The 20625-nt window shown below is 44.4% G+C and overlaps 1 long non-coding RNA gene across 1 annotated transcript in view; it reads right to left on the bottom strand.

Annotated features, from left to right (window-relative positions):
• The window catches only part of LOC141570042 (uncharacterized), a 56137-nt gene that overhangs the window by 26014 nt on the left and 9498 nt on the right, over window positions 1–20625 (bottom strand). The window contains exon 2 of the long non-coding RNA XR_012493793.2: window positions 470–675. This is a non-coding gene — a long non-coding RNA (uncharacterized LOC141570042). The remainder of the gene's footprint in view (window positions 1–469; window positions 676–20625) is intronic.

Raw genomic sequence — 20625 nt, 5'->3', positions numbered from 1 at the left:
TTTCCAACCAGGGAATTGGGGAGAAATTCTATGAAAAGCTAGGTCGGAGAGCGCCTCTAAGGACAAAACAGGAAGAGAGAAACGGACTTTCCCTCCGGAAGAACACTCCCGCCTGCCAGCCCCGAGGACAGCGTGAAGCCAGGGTCCGCGTGTCAGGAGGAGGGCGGCCTGGCAGGCCTCGCCGCGGAGGAGCTGGCGGGGGCTGCTGTGCTGTGCGGGTTATCCTCTCGTAAGGTCCCCAGCACATCTCATTGTCTCATCGAGAACTCCACGACTGTGCCAACCCAGGGAGGGTGGCGCATACGTTCTGTCTCCTACCAGGAACCACTGACCTCTTTCACAAGGAATCAACTGAGTTCCAAAAACTAGTAATGGAATAAACAACAGCTGCTGACTAACTTTGTAGAGAGGGCAAAACCCCCCACAAAACCCGATACCCCACAGGCAGCAGAAGGGCTGACACACGTACCATGCGGACGACAGCATCGTAGGTGTCGGTGACACTCATCAAGCAGGTCCAAGTGCAGGGCCTCTGAGGAGGGAGATGCCAGCGGGGAAAGGCCGGCCTGAGGAGCGCCAGGGCAGGAAGGAAGCAGGCGGGCGCCCCAGGACGCGGCCTCAGCACCCCACCGCCCTGCCTTCCAGAACTTCGGAGTCGGAACCACCCAATCAGCCCTGAGAACAAATGAGAGTGAGCCTGCCAGCATCCTGCGTGTGTGAAACACAACACAAACTAAGCAAACCCAATCCGATATGCACCAAAGTCCTTAAAATAAGAAACGCCACGGGACTCTCCTGATGCGTGCGCCTGGGCTCTCCTAGGGTTAGGACTCGGCCACCTGTGCAGCCGCACTTTCTGGCAGTGACAGCCCCAAGGGGTACAGCGGGGCTCTCAGCCACTCTCCTTATTTTCTTTTACCTTTTTTTTGGGGGGGAGGGGGATCTATTAAGATAACATTATTATGGTTTATTTTTCAGTCTCAAATCGTGGAGGGTATTAACATAATTTTTCCAGTGATGGATTTCCACTGCGTTTTGCTAAATCCTTTTTGTCATCATTTAATGGTTTTCTGGTCATTTTTAAGTGGGTTCATTTGCAAGCTCCCATCTCATAGGTGGTTTTCATCACACTCCAATGCCACCCTTCCCCCCTAATGTAGTGGAGACTGGAGCCCCTGGGGTTTGGGGGAAAGGGGCTGGCTGCTCTGCTTGTCACCCCTCCCAATTTGCTCAACCCCAATTTGCTGGGCTTCCTTTACAAAGGACCACACACTGGGGGCTTCAGGAACAGTAAGCAATACTCTGGCAGCTCTGGAAGCTGGACATCCATCCATCAGGGTGTTGGCAGAGCTGGATCCTGCTGAGGCCTCTCTCCTGGGCGTGCCGACAGTGTCTTCTCCCTGTCCCCACATGCTCAGCCCTCTGTGTGTGTCTTTGACCTGATCTCCTCTTCTTATAGGGACACTGGTCCTATGGATTAGGGCCCACCCCGATGACCACATTTATACTTGATTATCCGTATGGAGACCTGTAAGGAAGGAAAAGCTGTCCCTCCACCCGCCTCAGTTCCACAGCTCTGTCTGTGAAATCACCTGACAACAGGCAGGCTGACAGCAGAAAAGGAATATAACCTAGAACTTGTCAGCGTACATCAACATCAGGGAAACGTGGGGAGGTGCTGCAGCTTAGGGACTGAAAAATGTCTGACCAGGGTGTTCTTTTTCTTTGAAATAATTTGTAATCCTAAATATTTTGAGTGTCTTATTAACACCACTTGTATATTTCGCTAACATGAAATGCAGTTTCAGCTGCAGTCATGAACTGTATTCCATCTATTGACGACAAAGTAGTTCTTTTTTGGAAAGGCAGAAAAGCCTTGTTCTATGTTCGCTGAGCATGCCTGCAGTTTTCAAGGACAGTGCCATCTAAGCCTTGATGGGGTTCTTTTGTATTGAGATAAATATATAAACATCTGTACAAGCATGGAGTCTCACACTTTGTGTCTTCTGATTGTTCAGCTGAAACTACTGTTCAAAACGTTGGGTAATGTTAAAGGAAAAATGTGTTCTTCCAAAGGTCAGCTGCTTCCCACGGGAGGGGGCAGAGAGCTCATGGGTAACACAAATGATTCCTTTTCTGTAACGTGTATTTTTACAGCATGTACTTGGACGGTGATTGATTCTGTTGCAGTGAGAGTTATTAAAACGGTTCAAATGCGCCATATAGACACTGAATCCTTCTTTCAGAAAGTCACTTACCCATAACTTCACACTGAAAAATTTACTATTGCTTCAAAAAATATTAACTATAACTACAAGACTAAAAATGGCTATATATATATTTATACGTATATATAAGCTAGATCATTACAAATATTTAGAATAATTTATGAAAATGGTATAATGTATTGAAAATTGTCCACATGCAATAATTACGGATTTTAAAATAAAACTGTGAGGGGCTTTGGCTGAATCACAGGTTGACATATGTAGACATGTTATCTGTTCACCTGCTGGCTTTGCTATGGTATTTTAACAGGAGTATTTGTTTCCATGGCATCAGTGCTTGGTACTCAGGGCCATGGCTTGTGTGTTCCCAATAACCCGTAACTCACACATTGACGTGGCCTGACCAAGCCCTAGTTGGGCTTCACTCTTCCTATAGGGCTCAGAGCTGGCGAGCTGGCAAGCCTGAGCAAGCACAAAGAGGCAGAAACCCCCTCACCCCCTCCTTAACTGTCATCCTGACAATTCAGAAGCGGCTGCTCACAGAGAGAAAAGTTTCCCATGAACCCCTCTTAGTCATGCTGTCTGCTGGCCCCACAGAGTCCCGTAACCCTGCTTAGCCCTCCTGAAAACGGAAAGCCCCTGCCTGCTTGATTCTGAGGTGTTTGCAGGCTAAGGCCCCCGTGTTCTCCCTACCGCAGTGGTGATCTTTTCTACAAAAGTCCCTCCTCACTTAAGTCTAGATTTATTTTTATTTGGCAATGTCTCTCTCTCTCTCTCTCTCTCTCTCTCTCTCTCTCTCTCTCTCACACACACACACACACACACACACACATGCACACGCGCACACGTGCATCTTAATTGTAAGTATGAATTTGTTTAACACATGTTTACTGAGTGATCTGTATGTGTCCCATGTCCCTTGCTGTGAAAGATGATGTATGATAAAATGTTGTCACCAAGTAATTTACAAACTATACCCTGAGATTTGTTTAAATAGTAATACACACAGTATATGATTATGTGAGAAAATAAATAAACAACATTGAAGAAGGAAGAAGGCAGTGGCTGGTATGTCCAGCGTGCATAAGAATGGCATTCCAGAAGACTACACTTGTGGCCAGCCGCAGGCAGTGATGAGATTTGGCTAGATGGGTGAAGGAATGGAGTAGTGTTTGAATCAGAGACAATAGCCCAGAACAGAATGTCTGAAAGCAAACAGACAGGTGTAGAGCTTTTTCTGAAAGGAATAAAGGCATATAGCATCCATACTTAATAGTCAACCAGTGCCTTCCCTCATTTCATATATATTTAGCATTTGTTAGATATTTGAACCTCACAGGAATCAAGACCAGGTGATATATACTCTTTTTAATTTCTCCCAAGACGTTTTCAGTTCTCATCTAATTTTACTGAATTGGTTAATAGTATTACCCTAAATTGGGAGTTTTTTATTTGTGATCCTAACTTTGATAAGCATTCCAAGATGTCCCAAGAAATCCATAGGCTTTGACAGGGAAGAGAGGAAGGAAAATATGAGTTCAGGGAATGTGAGACTGAGGAGTAAACCCTTTCCTGTGTGAGGAGCTGCACTTATGCCAAGTTCTCTCCAAAGTGACACTTCTCACACACATTCAACTAGCCATGGAAGCTGAAACCAAAATGCCACAAACATGGACTCATTTCCTTGAGAGATCCTGGCTTATGTTCTAGAAGGTGGAATGCCAGCATAAAAGGCTGTGATCCAGGCAGGCCCCAGGTGGAAACGACTGTGAGGTACCAGGAAGCATGAGAAGGACAGGGGCCCTCTGAGACCAGTGGGAGGAAGGGCTCCAGACCAGAACTGGTGTGTTGAATAAGTTCCTCTGTCTTGAAATCAAAAGGCCTCCCTACACTGTCAGGTAACTTATCCCAACCTGTTACACAAATGTAAACCACACATGGAAGGTGATTTTTGCCTTTTGTTACAATCAACCCTCTGGGTCATTTAAAGACCAAAGAAAATGTAAAAAGAGAACACTTGTGTCCAAAGGGAATAGAGGAAGAAAGAATGAAGTTGGCAGTAAATGGGGGAAACTTTTAGCTTTGGGGGTATATATTTTAACATTTTGGTTTTTGCTATTTTTTCTTATTTACCTATTGTATTGCCATCAGGTGTCCAAACATAGCCCTGATCATCTGGCTGTTTATAAATTTGAGTTACAGGAATCAATGGAAGTTGGTCCCCTGTGCCAGGCCATGGGGCAAACACGAATGACCCGTGCAAGGCAGGAGCTACCTGGGTGCTTCGTCTGGAAGCAGTGATCAGATGACGGCAGGACACCGGGTATGGGATGGTTTGGTGCCTTCAGAAAGAATACCACTGTACACCACTGTGGATGAGACGGGTGAGCTTGGGTGTGTCACTTGCAGTGCCTGCTGAGATGTCATTCCTCAGCCACTCTGGGAGATGCAGGCGGTCTCCACAGGAAGGGCGTGAGGACTATCGGGACTTACAGGAGCTCTGTATTCTTTGAACATCTTTGGGTGGGACTCTTCTACTGGAACTTTAGAAACAAAGTCATTATTTCAAGTGACTAAATCCAGCAGCAACAACAGAATGTTACACAGCTTTCTTAAAATCGAATTGTAATATGCAGACAAATAATTACATATACATAGTATCAGCTTTTTATTGTTTTCTTCCAAATATCCCTTTAGGATTATCAGTGTCTCTCTAGACAGGTTTACATCCATTCCACTGATCACATTCGTTCCCTTTGATCACGTCTGCGTTTGAAGGCTCACTCCCTGAAGCCCGATGTGTCACCTGATGGTAACATGCTCCGATATGAGTACCATAGAAGGATTAACTCACTCCACTTGCTTACCTGGTGTCTCCTTATTAAGATTACCAATGTGTCAGGGTTTCCACCTTAAATTTAAACCATACAATACTCTCATTCTCACTCTCTCTTTCTCGTGTTTTCTTTTTGTTGTTGTTGCTTTTGGGGTTTTATTGCACCACATCGTCCCTTTATATTTCCGCAAGATGGGAGGGTATATTTACTGGTCTGTTGCAGATGCTTATCATCCCAAATGGGAAGTCCAAGCACTGAGATTCTAGCATCACATGGAGAGCTGTTTTTAAAATTGCCACACCTTAGACCGATTAAATCAGAACAGGTAGGGGCCGGTATGCTTTCAGAGCTGCCCAGGCAATTATGAAGTGTGCCCAGGATGAGCACCTCTGGTGGCGTGCCCAGGGGTGTCATCTGCAGATCCATCGCCAGCCAGGGAAACAAAGGGACCTGCTCTCTAATTCACTTCCTCTTCTTACTTCAAAGCCCTTGTGACTATACTGAGGGATCAAAGGGATCGGAGCTGACGGGGCTGTGACTGCCAGAGGGTTCAGGGCTCTGTGGGCCCAGGCTTTGAAGTCCACTATTGATTCTAGCGGCAGGGAGAGGTGGTCCATTAGGGGATCAAGGCCACAATTTGCCAAAAGCACTGCTTTCCATCTATTGCACAGTGAGTCTACGGTGGGCAGAAGACCATCACCTTACCTACTCGCCCATCTTGGCTCTATTAAATGTTGCTTTTTACAATAAATGAATACTAGTGTCTCCATGAAAGCTAAGAGTGACTGTTTATTTTCAGCCATTTATTGACATGTCATTAAAGATTTATTAGAGATAGTGTGAACAATTTTAAATGTAAATGTTTGATAACAGAAAATAGGGAAAGATGAATTCATTGTCCATTAAAATTCTCCCATAGACATCTGGTCTCTGCAGAACAGAGTTTAATTCAAATATCCATTTACAACAGAAGAAAAATGAAGATCCTATTTTCTGATCTCTGATTGTATCAGAACGTAGCCATGTGTGTCCTACAGAGGGAAAGGATGTCTGCCTCTTCAGGATCATGTGTGATGATTGCCCTAGGTGTCCCCGTCCTTGTTTTAGGAAACTTTCTGGGAACACATGATCCCTTTGATTGGCTGTATGTATTTTCATGCCATAATATGGTTGATGCTAAACATTAATATGTCAGAACTTCTAGGTAAGTGGGGGGTTTGATGACATTGCACATCTACAAAAAGGTAATACTTTTTATATTTTTTTATTTTTTAGAAAGAGGCAAATACTTTCTTTAAACCATAATGCTTGCATGTATGTATCTTTTGGGGCTTGACCACCAGGGCGCTCCTCGACAATAATTAACTATCTTTGCAATAACACGTCAGAAGCTAGAACTAGGTTTTAAGAGTTTGGGAATATTTCACTGAGTTATTTTGGATTTGAAATAAAATGACACAGTTTAAAAAGTAAAGAATAAGTAAGGAAAATCTAATCTAAGCCAATTTTGATCATTAAAATTCAATCTATGAATACGCATGATAGGTAAATTGTGTTTTATTAAAATTAATCTCATTTTCTATAAACTAAAATAACATTTTAATTTCTAGCAGACTGAATTAGTATTTCTGGAAAAAGGACACCTTTTGCTGTGTCCCAAAGCTGTTTATTAAAAAAAAATAGTCTAAATAAGAGGCATGTGTCTTGCAGGCAGGAAGAGAAAGTCTGCCCCTGCAGAACAAGGAAATATAAAGCAGTGACTTGATGTGGATGGAGTAAGAAAAGAGAAAGCTATCTCTGCCTCATACCTACTATCCTCAGCTAATGTAGGAAAGATGTATAACTTTGAAAATGTTTCTTCTTGCCACAGGAAGTTGAAAGGGCTAGTGGTCCCCTCCTCCTGTGGGAAGCTCTTGTGCTGAGCAGAAGCTGTAACAATGACTTTCACACCCCTGCAGCTATTAGATCTATGACTAAGTGGGGTTGTACTTTTATCAACTTTCAGAAAACTTCAGAACTTCGCTGAGATTTGGGCCGGATTGCTGTATTTGATTGAATATTGGCAGTACTTAGATACTGGAGCAGATGAGCAATTAACTCAGCACCTTGAGCTGAAAAAGTGGTGTCCGACAGTCAGGAGTTACAGACCTGACTTTTCCTGGTACTGGCCCCAAGCTCTAGGCCCCAGGTCTATGCTGGAAGGCTGGGAGGGGTCTCTTGGCCAGCTGAGAAAATGCCCCTGAGCTCAACGAAGACAGCATAGGGAGGACTGGACACTTCCCGGTGTGTGTATGGTGTTCTGTGCGGGGGCAGGTTCTGTGCGGGGGGAGGGGCACTGACACTGAGCACCTCAGCAGGTGCCAGGGGTTGTTAATGCTGCTTACTGGCAGACCGCAATGTGAGCAGCAAGAGTGCAGCTCTCTGGAAGAGCCAGGAGTCCTGCTGCCTCCCATGGCTGCAGTCAGGAGGTATAGTTCAAGGCCCCACCTCAGTGTGCCACTGGGAGCCCCGAGGGGGCTATGCGAACTCCCTAAGTCTGGATGCCTCATTTGCAAGGAAGAGTGGCAAAATCATCATTCAGGCCTGATTCTGAGACTCAACTGAAAAGCTGTGTGACATCACAACCATAGAGAATAAAAAACAAGAGGCACTTTGTGCTAAAATTCTTCCTTTGCTTTGGAAAAAAAAGAAAAAAAAATTTCAATAAAGGGAGGATGGCTGAAAAAATACCATATCATAATTTCCTATTCATCTCTTGGAGAATGTAGCCATATATGTTTATTTTTTCCCATAATAACACAGGAAATACATGACATTTTCCAAGTGCTAGCCAAATTCTATTTATGCTTGCTAGCATGCGAGATCACTGACAGACAGAGGTCATCATGAAGCGTCATTGGTCTCCGCCAAAGTGAACACTGGATTACCAAGATATTTTTTTTTGATGGAATGCAGTGGCCTTTGCCCAAATATGTCTTATGCTGTTCTATGACGTTTTACATGTGTAGTGAAAAAATATATATAGTTTTTTTCTTTTTGAATATGTTTTTCTCATAATAAAAACTCCCTTTAAATCGGAAGGCAAATCTTTTTTAATGTGGAAATATATTCCAGCTTAAGAATGAATAAATCAATGCCACTTCCCGCCTCCCCACACCCCGATGAAATAAAAGCACAGAGTCATTGAGCTTTTGTGTGTTCTCACTCAAGTTATTCTCCTTTGTCCTGTATGTGAACTATCAAACTCATATTTTGCAGCTCCCTGTGTGTACAGACTGGAGCTAGAGATCAGGGAGAAGAGGAAGGCTGCTGACTCTTTCAGCGACCTAAACGTCTACGCTCTGTCACTTTGCCCACCTGTAAAGCAAATCTTTGCAATGTGTCTATATGGAGTGGTCCTCATGATTCTCGTGATGGAAATTTTAGGACAAAATGAACACGGTGTTTCTGCTCCCTGTGCCCCGAGGGTGGGGGACAAGGCAGTTCTCTCTAAATCTCACAGGTTGTATCACCAGCCTTTGCGTCTAAATTCAGTTCAGGAATAGCTGACAGTCAACTCTTACGTGCAAACTTTGATACTATATGTTTTTACCACTAAGAATTTTTTCCCTATAAAAATGTATGGCAGGAGTGTCCACCTCTCCCCATTATACAAATGAAAACTGACAATCTAGCTCTCATAAAAAACCAGAAGAGATCAGGAGCGTGGTCTCATGTGGGGTAGCCCTGCCTTACACCATCTTTGCTGAACTGGGCATTAGAGCAAGTCTGTGAGCAGCACTGGTTTTTATGTGTTAATATAACTTTGTCCCAAAGCATTTTTTTGACTTTTCTATATCATTGGCTGGCATATGTGGCCAAGATGGAAATGGAAAAGAAAACAAAAACTCAATGGGAGAATCTAAGACTGGTATGACGATGCCAGCTATAGAACAGTGGGAAGCAAAAGGATTGGGAGCCAGAATGAGGCTGACAGCTGTCCCCATCTGCCCAGGGCTGAAGGACGTCCTGAACAACGGGCTCACAGAGCTCACAGCAGGAGCGGGGCACCCCAACTGCCAGAAACACTTGGGTTCAAATGCTGACTCTACCTTGGGCTAGCCTGAGGCCTTTGGCCAATCAGGTCCACAGAGTCTCAGCTGTGGCATCGGTGTGGAGGGTAGAAGGAACTACTTCCGGGTTTAGAGCTCAGAGATAACATGTGCAAAGAGAAGACTCGGGCACATCGTGATGAAGACAGCAGAACATGCCGAGCCCTCCTGCTGCATCAGGCACCGTGCAGCACATTGTACCCGCACTCTTCCTCGCTCCCACAATAGTCCAACAGTGTGGGGGGCGGGCCATCGCCACGCCTGCGGCCCACAGAGGGGGGGACTTGGCCAGGTCACACTGTTGGTGACAGCCTGAGGACTGTCCACACTCCCACCATCACACCCAGATCAACAAATCAGCACTTATTCTCATCACACTCTACAGATAACAGTTAGAAAGGCCGGTCTTGCCCTCCTCACCTCCTCACACGTAGCAGTGACCCCACAGCCCTAAACTTAGGAAGGCGTTCTGCAAGTGTGGCCCCAGAATCAGAACTGCTGCTGTGGGGTCCTGTTGAAAGCCATGCCAATTCTGTGACAGTTTCCCACAACCAGGCTTGAGTTTGGGCTGACTTGTCCTGAGGGAGGTAACAGATGACTGCTTGTAGACGTGGCATGCCCAGGAAAGCAGTCCCCCACCCCCACTCTTTAGGGGAGCTTCTGCCTCTAAGTTTTATAAAGGCTTGAGCTGAGCAGAAGGCTGCTCTGCGGTGGTTTCTGTGTAGATCTCAGGAAGCTAGACTTCCATTTCTATTGTCAGAACAAGAGCAGCCAATGCAATCTTCGTGGCATCCTGCAGACCGGTCGGCTGAGGCGGGTGGGCCGGGTACATTCTGAGAACCTTGGCTCTCTTCCACAGATGGGTCTTCTGCGCTCTTGCTCACATCAGTCACATCTTCAATTAATTTCCTGGTCTGCACACTCACCACTGCAGACAGACAGTCTATAGCTGTTGTCTGCCCGACCGTGCAGAATAATCTATTAAATAGAATTCTGCTGTTTTAACAAGTCAAAGGGCCATGATTCTCTTGGCATTTCTCACACAGTCAGCGTTTCCAGGACTCTGGGCACTGTTGGGAGTAAGCTTCTGGGGTAGCTGGTGCCAAACTCTATTTGCCTTTCCCAGCAGGGCTGATTTTTAAAACACTCTCTTGTGTTGGTGTACATGTTGTTTTTGTTTTCCTTTCTGACACGAGCAGGAAGCTTCCAGAGCCCTAAGGTAAGTCAACAAGCGATTTACACTGCCCATTTCAGTTGAGTTACTGTGTGAATATTTGTAAAGTATTCATGTTTTCTGTGAACCACATCAAATAAATTTATTGAAATTATTTCCTTCACTTCCAAAATAAAAGTTGGGTAAACACTCATATGATTCTTTAATGAGAAAAAAATTTTTAAAAATTACCACCTACTTCCTTCTCCTGATTCTGTCTCTCCAGGTCTTCCATCAGCTTTCCAGGACCCATTCTAACCCTGGGTCACTACCACAGTATATTCATTTTTAAAAGTATGATTTAGCCATTAGAGATAGACTTGAATTCCAAATATCTGCCAGATGCCTCCCATTGATTTTGTAATTTCTCCCAGGTTTATACAAAATTAATTGGATTAGTTTTGCTTCTTAGAGCATTATATTGTGGTTGGCACTTCCTTCTACCAAAGTCAATGTCAAGTGGAATGTTGGTTTATTTGGATTTGTATTTTGGGAAAAAATCCCTTGTGTTTTAATGCCCCAACTCCCAATATAAATAAATAAATAAATAAATAAATAAATAAATAAGACAAATAAACAAGCCCACAAGAAAGCCACCCACTATTTTTCAAAAACCCTTAAAAATACATTCACTCTATGCCACTTATTGGACTATTTTCATATTGAGAGAACAAAAATGTAGAGGTAAGCAAAAAAAGGGACCCAGGGAACCAGTATAGGGTATTAAGTTGTATCATATCCATGACAGTAAAGACCCTTTATTTTTAGGCAATTCTGTCATGCACAAGTCATCAATTATTAATTATTACTATGCACACAATTCCCTCCCCAACACTTTGTTATGGAAATGTCCAACACGCTAAAGAGATGCAAGAACTGCATAGTAAGCACTCATGTAACCACCACCCAGATTTATAATTGCCTCTGTGTTCATAAATCGGTCTATTACAAACACAATTTCCACATGGTGAATAACCTCAATTCCACCCGGAGAAGATTGGAAAGAATGGATCAGAGTGAACTGGGACAAGTATCACCTGGGGGCCTGATAGACCTTGGCGCATTGACAACCTTACAATTTGATGTGGGTGCACACTCATTGACGTGACAGATACAAAGGAAACAGAAGAGCTCTATGGTCCTGGTGGTTGGAGGCTCCTGTGTAGAGGACTGGAATAGGGAAAGCCATGCCGTATAAGCTACAAACCCCATCCTGTGCATAGGGCAGACATGGCCAGCAAGAGTCAGCCATCTTTATGAAGCCTAGATATGGCCACAAAGTCTGTCTCAACATAGTGCTGTAGGCAGGCTCCACCCACTGGCTCAGAGCTGCCAGTCAAGTTCAGACTTATGTGCCATCCATGGCTAAGCAGAAACCCTCTCTACACCTCAAAACTCCAGTGGCAGCTGGACTACAGCAGCACACCACTGACGTGGGTAACGATAAACCCAATTATTAATAAAATACAAACTCAGTAAGTATAGAGTCCCTGGTACACTCAACCCAACCACTCTACCAGTTTTTGCAAATTCAGGCATTCTCCACTCCTTTTGCTTAAAAAGGAAGGAAGGAAAGAAGGGAAGAAATGAGGAAGGGAGGAAGGAAGGAAGGAAGGAAGGAAGGAAGGAAGGAAGGAAGGAAGGAAGGAAGGAAGGAAGGAAAGAAAAGGGAAAGAAAATTGAAATTCCATATTACAACTCTAACCATATTGAGAAGGCTTTGCTGTGGGCTCAGACATGGGCGGGTCTGCATCTTCCCAGTAGGAGGTCTTGGTCTTACAGAAGAGAAGAGACAACCCAGCTAAGGTACAGTTTACAGAAGACTTCCAGTGTCCCGGTGGAGACAGTGGTTGGTGCGCCAAATGATGGCATGTGCAGGTTGTTGGAGACAGGTTGTTGTGAGAGCGGCGTGGGTGGGGTAACTAGCCTGGAGGAAAGGTGGTTGTATATAAATATAGTCATTTTCTGAGTACTGGGGTTTGCTGGCATAAACATGAGTTGGCTTTTATCATTCCATATACAATCTGAAAGGTCTTAATGAGACAACAAACTGCACTGAGCCTGACTGTGATTCCTTGCGATTTCTTAGTCCACTGATCTCACTGTTAATGGTAGGGCAGAAATGGGATCAGCTGAGCAATAAATTATGTGAGTAAGAGAGAAGACAGAGGGAATTTTAATATATGTTTTTAAAGGGCTACTAGGGAAATAAAATTTAACTTTTTAAAAAGTTCTAACACACAAGTGGGAAACTTCATTCATCTAGAAGATTCCCAAAAGTGAAGTAGCTCACTCTCCAGCCCAATTATAGGTGACACAGTGCTTAGCGTATACACAGAGCAATAGAGTTCATGAGAGGTTAGCTTTTGCAATGAGCTGAAAATACTGCTTTGAATTCATCTTAATATTAATGAACTAAACTGACCCGGCTCTCAGGCCCACAGGCATTGGCGTGCCTGGTGCCCACTGAAGAAGAAGGGACAGCGGGGGGCTGAGCTCTGCGTATGGAACTAGCCTCCTGCTTTGTGTGTTTAGCTGGGTACTGAAAAGAAAGGTTTTTACTTTCTTCGCACTCAAAGAGCCCTGGGGTCAATGAGGAATATTGCATTTCTTAGTAGGATGCTATAAGAAGAGGCTGCCTTGTGAGGGGCAGAAGCTCCATTTGTCCCCAGCTGTGTCCACAAACACTTGAGTTGTGTCTCCATTCTGTGTAGGATACAGCAAAGCTGTCTGTGGGGACAAAGCCCCAGAGAGCAGTTTCCAGGCTCTCGGCCTCACATGGAAAGGTGCTGGCTCGGCTAGTTGGCCATCAGCTGTAGCCAGTTAGCCAATTGGCCACTGATATAACTGCCGTGGCTGCGCTGGGGAGTGGGAGTCGGTCAGTTGGCAGAAAAGCGGACAGCAGGTCGCACGTCTTGTGAATCCAGACTCCAGTGAGACTATAATAGTATGACTCCCCTACTTATGGGTCTGTGGGTCTTCCTTTTTGGCCTCACCATGTCCTGCATTCTTATGTGGGGAGCGGGAGCTGAGCCCCTGCAGGCCCCCCCGCGTGACACTGTCACATGTCACAGTGAAGCCCAGTGGTGCGGAGATCCTAGCAGCGCTTGGTGGTGGCCTGTGCGCCTGTGCGGGGAGCACAAATACAATATGTCTTCACAGGGTGAGAAAATTATAACACGCCAAACGTGAAGGGTCACACAGTTCAGTGTCGGCCAGACAAGAGCAGAAGACAGGCTCAGGGAAGAGGGAGCCAGGGCCCTATGAGTCTAGTGGAAATAAAGATTCAGAAACGGAGAAACCATTTCTACCATTTCTTTCAACCATTTAAACACTTAAAATTTTGTCAGAGCCTAAAACATGAACACAGGCTATCTCCCTAAACAAACACTCTGGGGATTCTATCCCTTCACTCTCCTAATTCTCCTAGACTTGCACAAATGGCTCCTGCTGTTGGCAACATTTTAGATGGATCCTTTTACGCGAGCTGCTTCAGAAACAAGTGAAAATCATGTGTTCCCAGAATTACATGTTGGCTTCCAGGACGTTCAGAAGGGCTGACATACTCTTTGCAGCATGGCACAAACAAATAAAACGATTGTGAGGGTACTAACTTCATACTCGAAGCACTAAACTCACAGGATATGGATTTAGTTTATGTGTGTATGATTTTGTGTATGTGTGTACAAATCTGTGACGTATATCATGCTTTGTAGACCCACTATCTGGTAGTTATGGCAACAATTTGGTTGTTGAGAGAAGTATGAAGGCTCTTTCTGAGCCATGTTTCTCAACCATGCGTTCTACCTCTTACTGAGAGCATTTTGTTGTTTACTATAAAGTACTGTTGGTTTTACAGACTCTTGGTGTGCTCTGACAAGTTTCAGCTTCTTTGGGACTGTGGGACATAAGAAATTCCCAGCTGTCCCCCAGGGTATCACTCTCCCTGTGACTGGGCTCCGACCTTTGACACCGTGTCACACAGCTGCCCCTCATCCAAGTGGGGCACACCCCCACATCTCCTTCCACTCCCACTGCCTCTCCCCCACTTCTTTCAAGGATATCTTCATACTCCATATGACTCAACTAGAGAATATCTGCAAAGACCCTATGTCCAAAAAAGCTCACATTTACAAGTGTTGTATGGGAGGATTTCAACATATATTGGGGGGAAGGTGGGCCACAATTTGTCTTAGTCACTTAGGCTGGTATAACAAAATACCATGTAGCACAGACATTCATTTCTCACTTTGGAGGCCGGAAGTCTGAGATCAAGGCCCTGGCAGGTCTGGTGTCTGGTGAGGCCCCACTTCCTGGTTCATAGGCGGTGTCTTCTCCTGTGACCTCACATGGAGGGAGGGGTGAGGGGGCTCTTTTTTATTAGTGTCTCTTCTATCTGGGCTCTAATCTCATCATGGGGGCTCCACCCTCAGGACCTCATCACTTCCCCAAGGCCCCACCTCCTAATACCATCAGATTAGGGCTGAGGTTTCAACATATGAATTTGGGAAAGGAGACGCAAACATTCAGTCCACAACACAAGTCAGCGCACTTGTTACAAATCAGTCAAGTCACATATGATTAAATGTATGTTATTGGATGCAAGTATCCATTGAAACTCAAAGAGTTCAGACTAGAGCATAGCAGGCAAGCCACCCAAGATCAGAGGCCACCACTGGTCAGTCACAAAGCTGGACATGCCATAATTCTGTGATCTTACACTACCCAAAAATAAGCAGTGTTGGAAGATTTTAGCCGTTCACAGGCATGTCATACTTTATGTAGCAAGTGGATGAACAAATATCACCTTGTTCTGTTTATCTATTTCTACTCCAGAATTGATAAAATGAGTTCTTTGGGTACTGCTAATAAGAACATGATAAATAGCCTGAAATATTTCAATAACTTGCCATAATCTAGAGGTTTATGCACAGAGAGTTATGAATGGATCACTTGCGTTACCACTTAACATGTGAAGACGATGATATTGAAGAATCGATTTCTCTTTGTTGGAGGACATAGTGAAGCATGGAGCACCTTTCTCAGGTAAATTCATCATTGAATTCACTCAGAGTTGAGCTGTGGGGCAGCTTGGAAACCCTTTGTTTAAGGGAGGCATTAAATGTCGAGGACAATTGTTTCAGTTAGGCACGTGTTCCTTAGCTGTCTCTCCAGAGAGAGCAGTCTTTTTTTCTTTTAGGCTCTCTATATTTTTCTTGTCACATTTTGCAAAGATAACCATCCCAAACACTTTGAAAGAGAAGGCACATTTGTAAAATGGTGTTAATATTTTAGTTTAGTAATTTCCTTTTGGGAAAAAAAAAATGATCATGTAGGAAATTAATATCTCTTAAGACAAGAACAGGTAGTTGTACTTTCAAAAGTTAACTATATCATCTTTGTTAGCATTTCAGCTTCCACTGCTAACTCTCTACTTTTCTCTGTAGTCTCAGGTCAGGTTCCTGAATGGGAGACAAGTGCATCTTTGTACCCAGAAGTTACAGGTCCCAAGCCAGCCTGGAGCTTGCTATCCTCACAGCAGGTGCTCATCCTTAATCCCCAAACACATGTAAATGGTTTTGTGTAGTGAACATACCCACCTTTGGACTTCACTGTCAGTAGACCCTGAGGGGATCTTGACTGACACATCCAGGACAGGAAGAGTCCATGTTCCTGTTTGTTTTAGAAGGGTGTTTTAAATGATTTATTTAATACCTATATGTCTAGGGTGGAATATACATTGTTGCTTGTTGTATTCATGCAAAGTGTATGGGCCCAGTGCCCTAGAGATGTGAGATGTCCCATTAATATGTGGGGTAAGGGCAGTGTGCCGAGTCAAAGGACTTATGTTTTACCTGGGATGTGTGATAAAACCCAATAATAGGATCATGCTAACTTTTTCCCATGTTAGACTCTCATAAGAAAGAACATTTTCTCAATAAGCTTAGGAGGAAAAAGTGGAAGAAGGAAAGGAAGCATTTGAAAAGGCAGTGATTACACTTTACCTACCAGAGGGGAATGCAGTCTAACCAGCTGTCAGTAGGACACGTGAGTTGTCTGGGCCAGAATATTATGGTTTCAGGAGACTCTGGTGCGTGTGGGGAAAGGAGGGATCATTTTAGGCCTTCGGGTCATGGAGGAAGAAAGGAGATCATACTCCTCATAGTATCTCATAGGTTCCCTTCCATCAGAGAGAGGCAGAGGGGTTTCCCCACATGGGCATGGCCCAAGTTTAAAATAGGAGGTGGTGACCGACAGTGATGTAACCCCACTTGGGTGCAGAGGAAACAGTGGCACACTGTGTGCAGTGGGAAACATCCATTCAGGCCTCCTAGGAGCAGGCTGCAAGGAGACTGAAGGAGCCACAGGCGGTTCCGCTTTTAGGGATGGAACATGCCTGACAGTAGCTGGGGTCAGAGGAAGGATTACCAAGGGACACGTCCTTGGGATCCTGAGCGTTTCAGTGATGAAGCAGACCCATTGCCCGCGAGGCAGAGCCTCAGGGAGAGCTAAAGGCAGGGAGGGCGGCTTGCTCCTTCAGGTTGTCTGGGGATACCGTGCCCTGAAGCCTCTGTGGGCCCCCGCAGACCGTCCTCATGCAGACCTGGAGGATGGCAGCACAGAATGGTCAGTTCCCTCTCCTTCTCTGCTCTGAACACCCACTTTCTCTGACACTGTGCCTTCTCTTTCCTGTCCGTTGTTGGTTGTTAGTGTTTCCAATCATCTGTGCTGTTAGACTGAGTATTGGAGTGGATGGAGGGAACCCTACTGTCTTTGTAAGCAAAGGACTCCTAGTTAGCCAGGCATAAATGATACCATCAAATTTCTAATTGTCAGTTTTATAAGCTTCCAATTCTAAAAGAGATTGAGTTGCACTACAAATAAAAATGCAATGTGATATAGTTACAAGTGTGATTTGGAGTTGTTAAAGAGCTGAGGCATCATCCAAAGGTAGCTAAAGGACAAGATTCTGACCTGTGGTGAAAGAACATTAAACATTACAATTCCATCTTCAGTTTCATTTGAAGAATTTGGTAGCTCATTAAAAAACAGAAATGCTTCCCACCCACAAGCTTTCTTTCTAACAATGCAAAACATCGTGATTGTTTGCAGAGAGATTGGCCCTCCCCTGGAATTGAACTGAAGCACAAAATTATTACATGGGTCCAAATTGTCACAGCACTACAGTGGATGAAATCAAAGGTGACACCTGGGTCACACAGCTCTTCCCTCAGACCATGCTTACAAAAGGAACCTGTAACCAAAGCCCTTCTTTCCTTTGCAGTTATAAATACAGTACCTGTGAGAGAGCCATGCTTATTAGCAAGTATTCAAAGTCAGGGTGTCACCATAAGTGGATGGTAATGAGTCGCCATTTTTTATCATGCTAACAGAAGAATCATTGTTTCCTGTCTAGTTGCTCTGGTCAAAGCGCTGGGAATTGCATGTCTTGGCCACCATAAATAAAGCTACCATGAACATTGGAGCACATGTATCTTTACAGATAAATGTTTCAGATTTTTTGGATAGATTCCCAGTAGAGGGATTGCTGGGTCATATGGTAATTCTATTCTTAATTTTTTGAGGAAACTTCACACTGCTTTTCATAGAGGCTGAACCAATCTGCATTCCCAACAACACCGTATGAGGGTTCCTTTTTGGAAACAACCAAAGTGTCCTTCAGTACATATTTGATAAAGAAGATGTGGTATATATACACAATGGAATACCATTATGCCATAAGAAAAGATGAAATAGCGCCATTTGCAACAACATGGACGCATCTTGAGATTATTATGCTAAGCGAAATAAGTCAGACAGAAAAAGTCGAGAACCATATGATTTCACTGATATGTGGTATATAAAACTGAAAACAACAGGAACAAGACAAATAAATGAAGAAACAAAATCTCATAGACACAGACAATAGTTTAGTGGTTACCAGAGGGTAGGAAGGGAGGGGGGTGGTAGATGAGGGTAAAAAGGATCAAATATCTGGTGATGGAAGGAAATCTGATTCTGGGTGGTGAACACACAATGTGATGTATAGATGACGTAATACAGAATTGTACACCTGAAACCTATGTAAGTTTATTGACCATTGTCACCCCAATACAGTTTAATTAAAACAAAACAAAAACAAAACAACAACAAAAAAAAACACAGTGGGAATTATTTTGATGTCAGATCTTTGCTCAAATATTCATCCACACCAGTAAGAAGTGGGTTTGGGGAGAAGCAAACATGGGTGACGACTGTGGATGCCAAAGGCTGACAGTTTTCTGCTTTTTCATGAGCCTATTCCTGACCGGGAGAAAATGGTAGAACAGAAAGTATTATCTGGATTTTTAGGAACTTTGTTTATTCTGAGGCTGAATAAACATAAATTTATTCATGTTTTATATTTCAAAACATGTCAGGTGTATTCGGTCACCCCTGGGACCATCTCCACGTGCTGGCCTGCCTACCACCAGAGAGCTGACTGACGCACAGTCCGTGAGGACATGCCGGTACTGGGTGTGAATGCACCTGTAGGAGCTCTTCCTCATTTCTATACCTTAATTTGTAGATGAATGAGGCTCTTCTGTGGGCAGTCTCACCCTGGCTAATACACTTTTTGGTGAACATGGGACTCAGGGCCGCCACTGCTGACCAGCCAAAGGAAACATGAATGCCTGTGGGTTACTGGCCACTGGCAGGACACAGTGATTGGAGGTGCTACCCCCTCGGTGCTGTGGGTCAAGGGCCAAGCTCTTGCAAGCTATTTCTACTGCTGCAGGAATTCTCTGTTCTCAACATGACCGAGGTTTATGTAAGTGGTCATTGGGAAAAACTGACTGCACTGAAGAGAAGTACATTCTGTACTTAGAAGTGTTTGCACGTCTTCCAAGAGGGCTGAGGGGTGGGGAGGGAGCGAGATCCTCACATTTTTGCTAAATCTCACATACATAAGGCTTTCATTAGTGTTAAAAAAATCCTGACTGTAATTAATATTTCAAAGTTGTGCACATCCCCTCCAGTCACTGAGGCCCTCAAACCCAAATGCGAGAATGTGAAACATAGATTTCACATAGGAAGAAATTTTGAGGCCTGGGTTTTTAAATAAAGGATTTTTACCCTACATTCCCTTTCCTGATGACCTTATAGCCTTTTCTGTGTATCATCTTGCGTGCCGTTTTCACCATTCCTAAGCCAAAATACAGTGAAATGCACTGTCGTCAAAGGCCAAAGCTGACTTTTAATGTACTGTTGGCATCAGTTCAAAAGTCACCAGCATCACAGAACCTACCAGGAGCATTTCGTCTGCGCTTCAGACTTCAGAATTACCTTCCTGGGACTACATTCTAACCACTGACGCTCTGGTGATAATCTTTGTATGTGTTATTTTGTAAACTTTTTAGTAATTAAACCCCCTTGGATAGCAGTTTAAAGAAGTCTTTAATGAGTTTAATAATGTTAATATACTACTTAATAATTACTCGCTTCCCTTAGAAAGTAATAAAAAACAAACGAACAAATATGCCCTTGAAAACTAAAAGGCATTGAAGAGAACCGCTGTGATGTATGTTGAAATCTCACTTTTTATTACTGCAGAAGCACGCATGCTCTGTCTGGACACCGGGTGTCAGGATCTGCAGGGCCTGTGCTTGTACCTTCTTGAAAGCCTTACTGATTGTGTCTTTCAATTTGTCCCTCTCTGAACCCAGCCTGCGCCCCTGCCCTGGGTGACCCCACCTGGCCCCTCCCTGCACTGCATCCCCTGGTGCCAACTTCTAGTCCATCTCCTGTGACAAGTTTTCCTCGTTGGGGAACCTCCTGGGAGGGGACCTATGACACCCGAGTCCCTTTGGAGGGTCTGTGTTTCGGCAGATGAGGGATTCAGAGAAAACATCTCCGTGGGTTGTCCCTGCCCTTCAGGTACCTCCAAGTCAAAACAGCTGCATGCAGAGGTGGCACATTTTGGGGTGGTGTGTTCTGCTACCCTTCAGTCCAGAGCAACAGAGAAACAGATGTCTAAAAAGGACTGGCCACAAAGAACCTGTGTGTTTTTTTTCTTTCACTCGCTCCCCTGGTCTTCCCTCGGTGGGACCTGTGCATGGAGAGGGCCCAGGAGGCCTCAAAGGGAGTGCTTTCTGCAACAAGTGACACCTGCTGCAACCTGAGGAGGCAAGGGTACCTGGTAGTAACATCTCTTAAAGGGTGGGAGCTTTAGAGGAAGGAGGATGTCTGTCCTTAGAGATGAGTGACATCTTCCA

This window comes from Rhinolophus sinicus, chromosome 1 (assembly GCF_057876585.1).
Source record: "Rhinolophus sinicus isolate RSI-liver-muscle chromosome 1, RSI-T2T, whole genome shotgun sequence".
In the NCBI taxonomy this organism is placed as follows: domain Eukaryota; kingdom Metazoa; phylum Chordata; class Mammalia; order Chiroptera; family Rhinolophidae; genus Rhinolophus; species Rhinolophus sinicus.
Note: the sequence above shows the minus strand (reverse complement) of the source record. Positions and strands in the feature narration are given on the sequence as shown.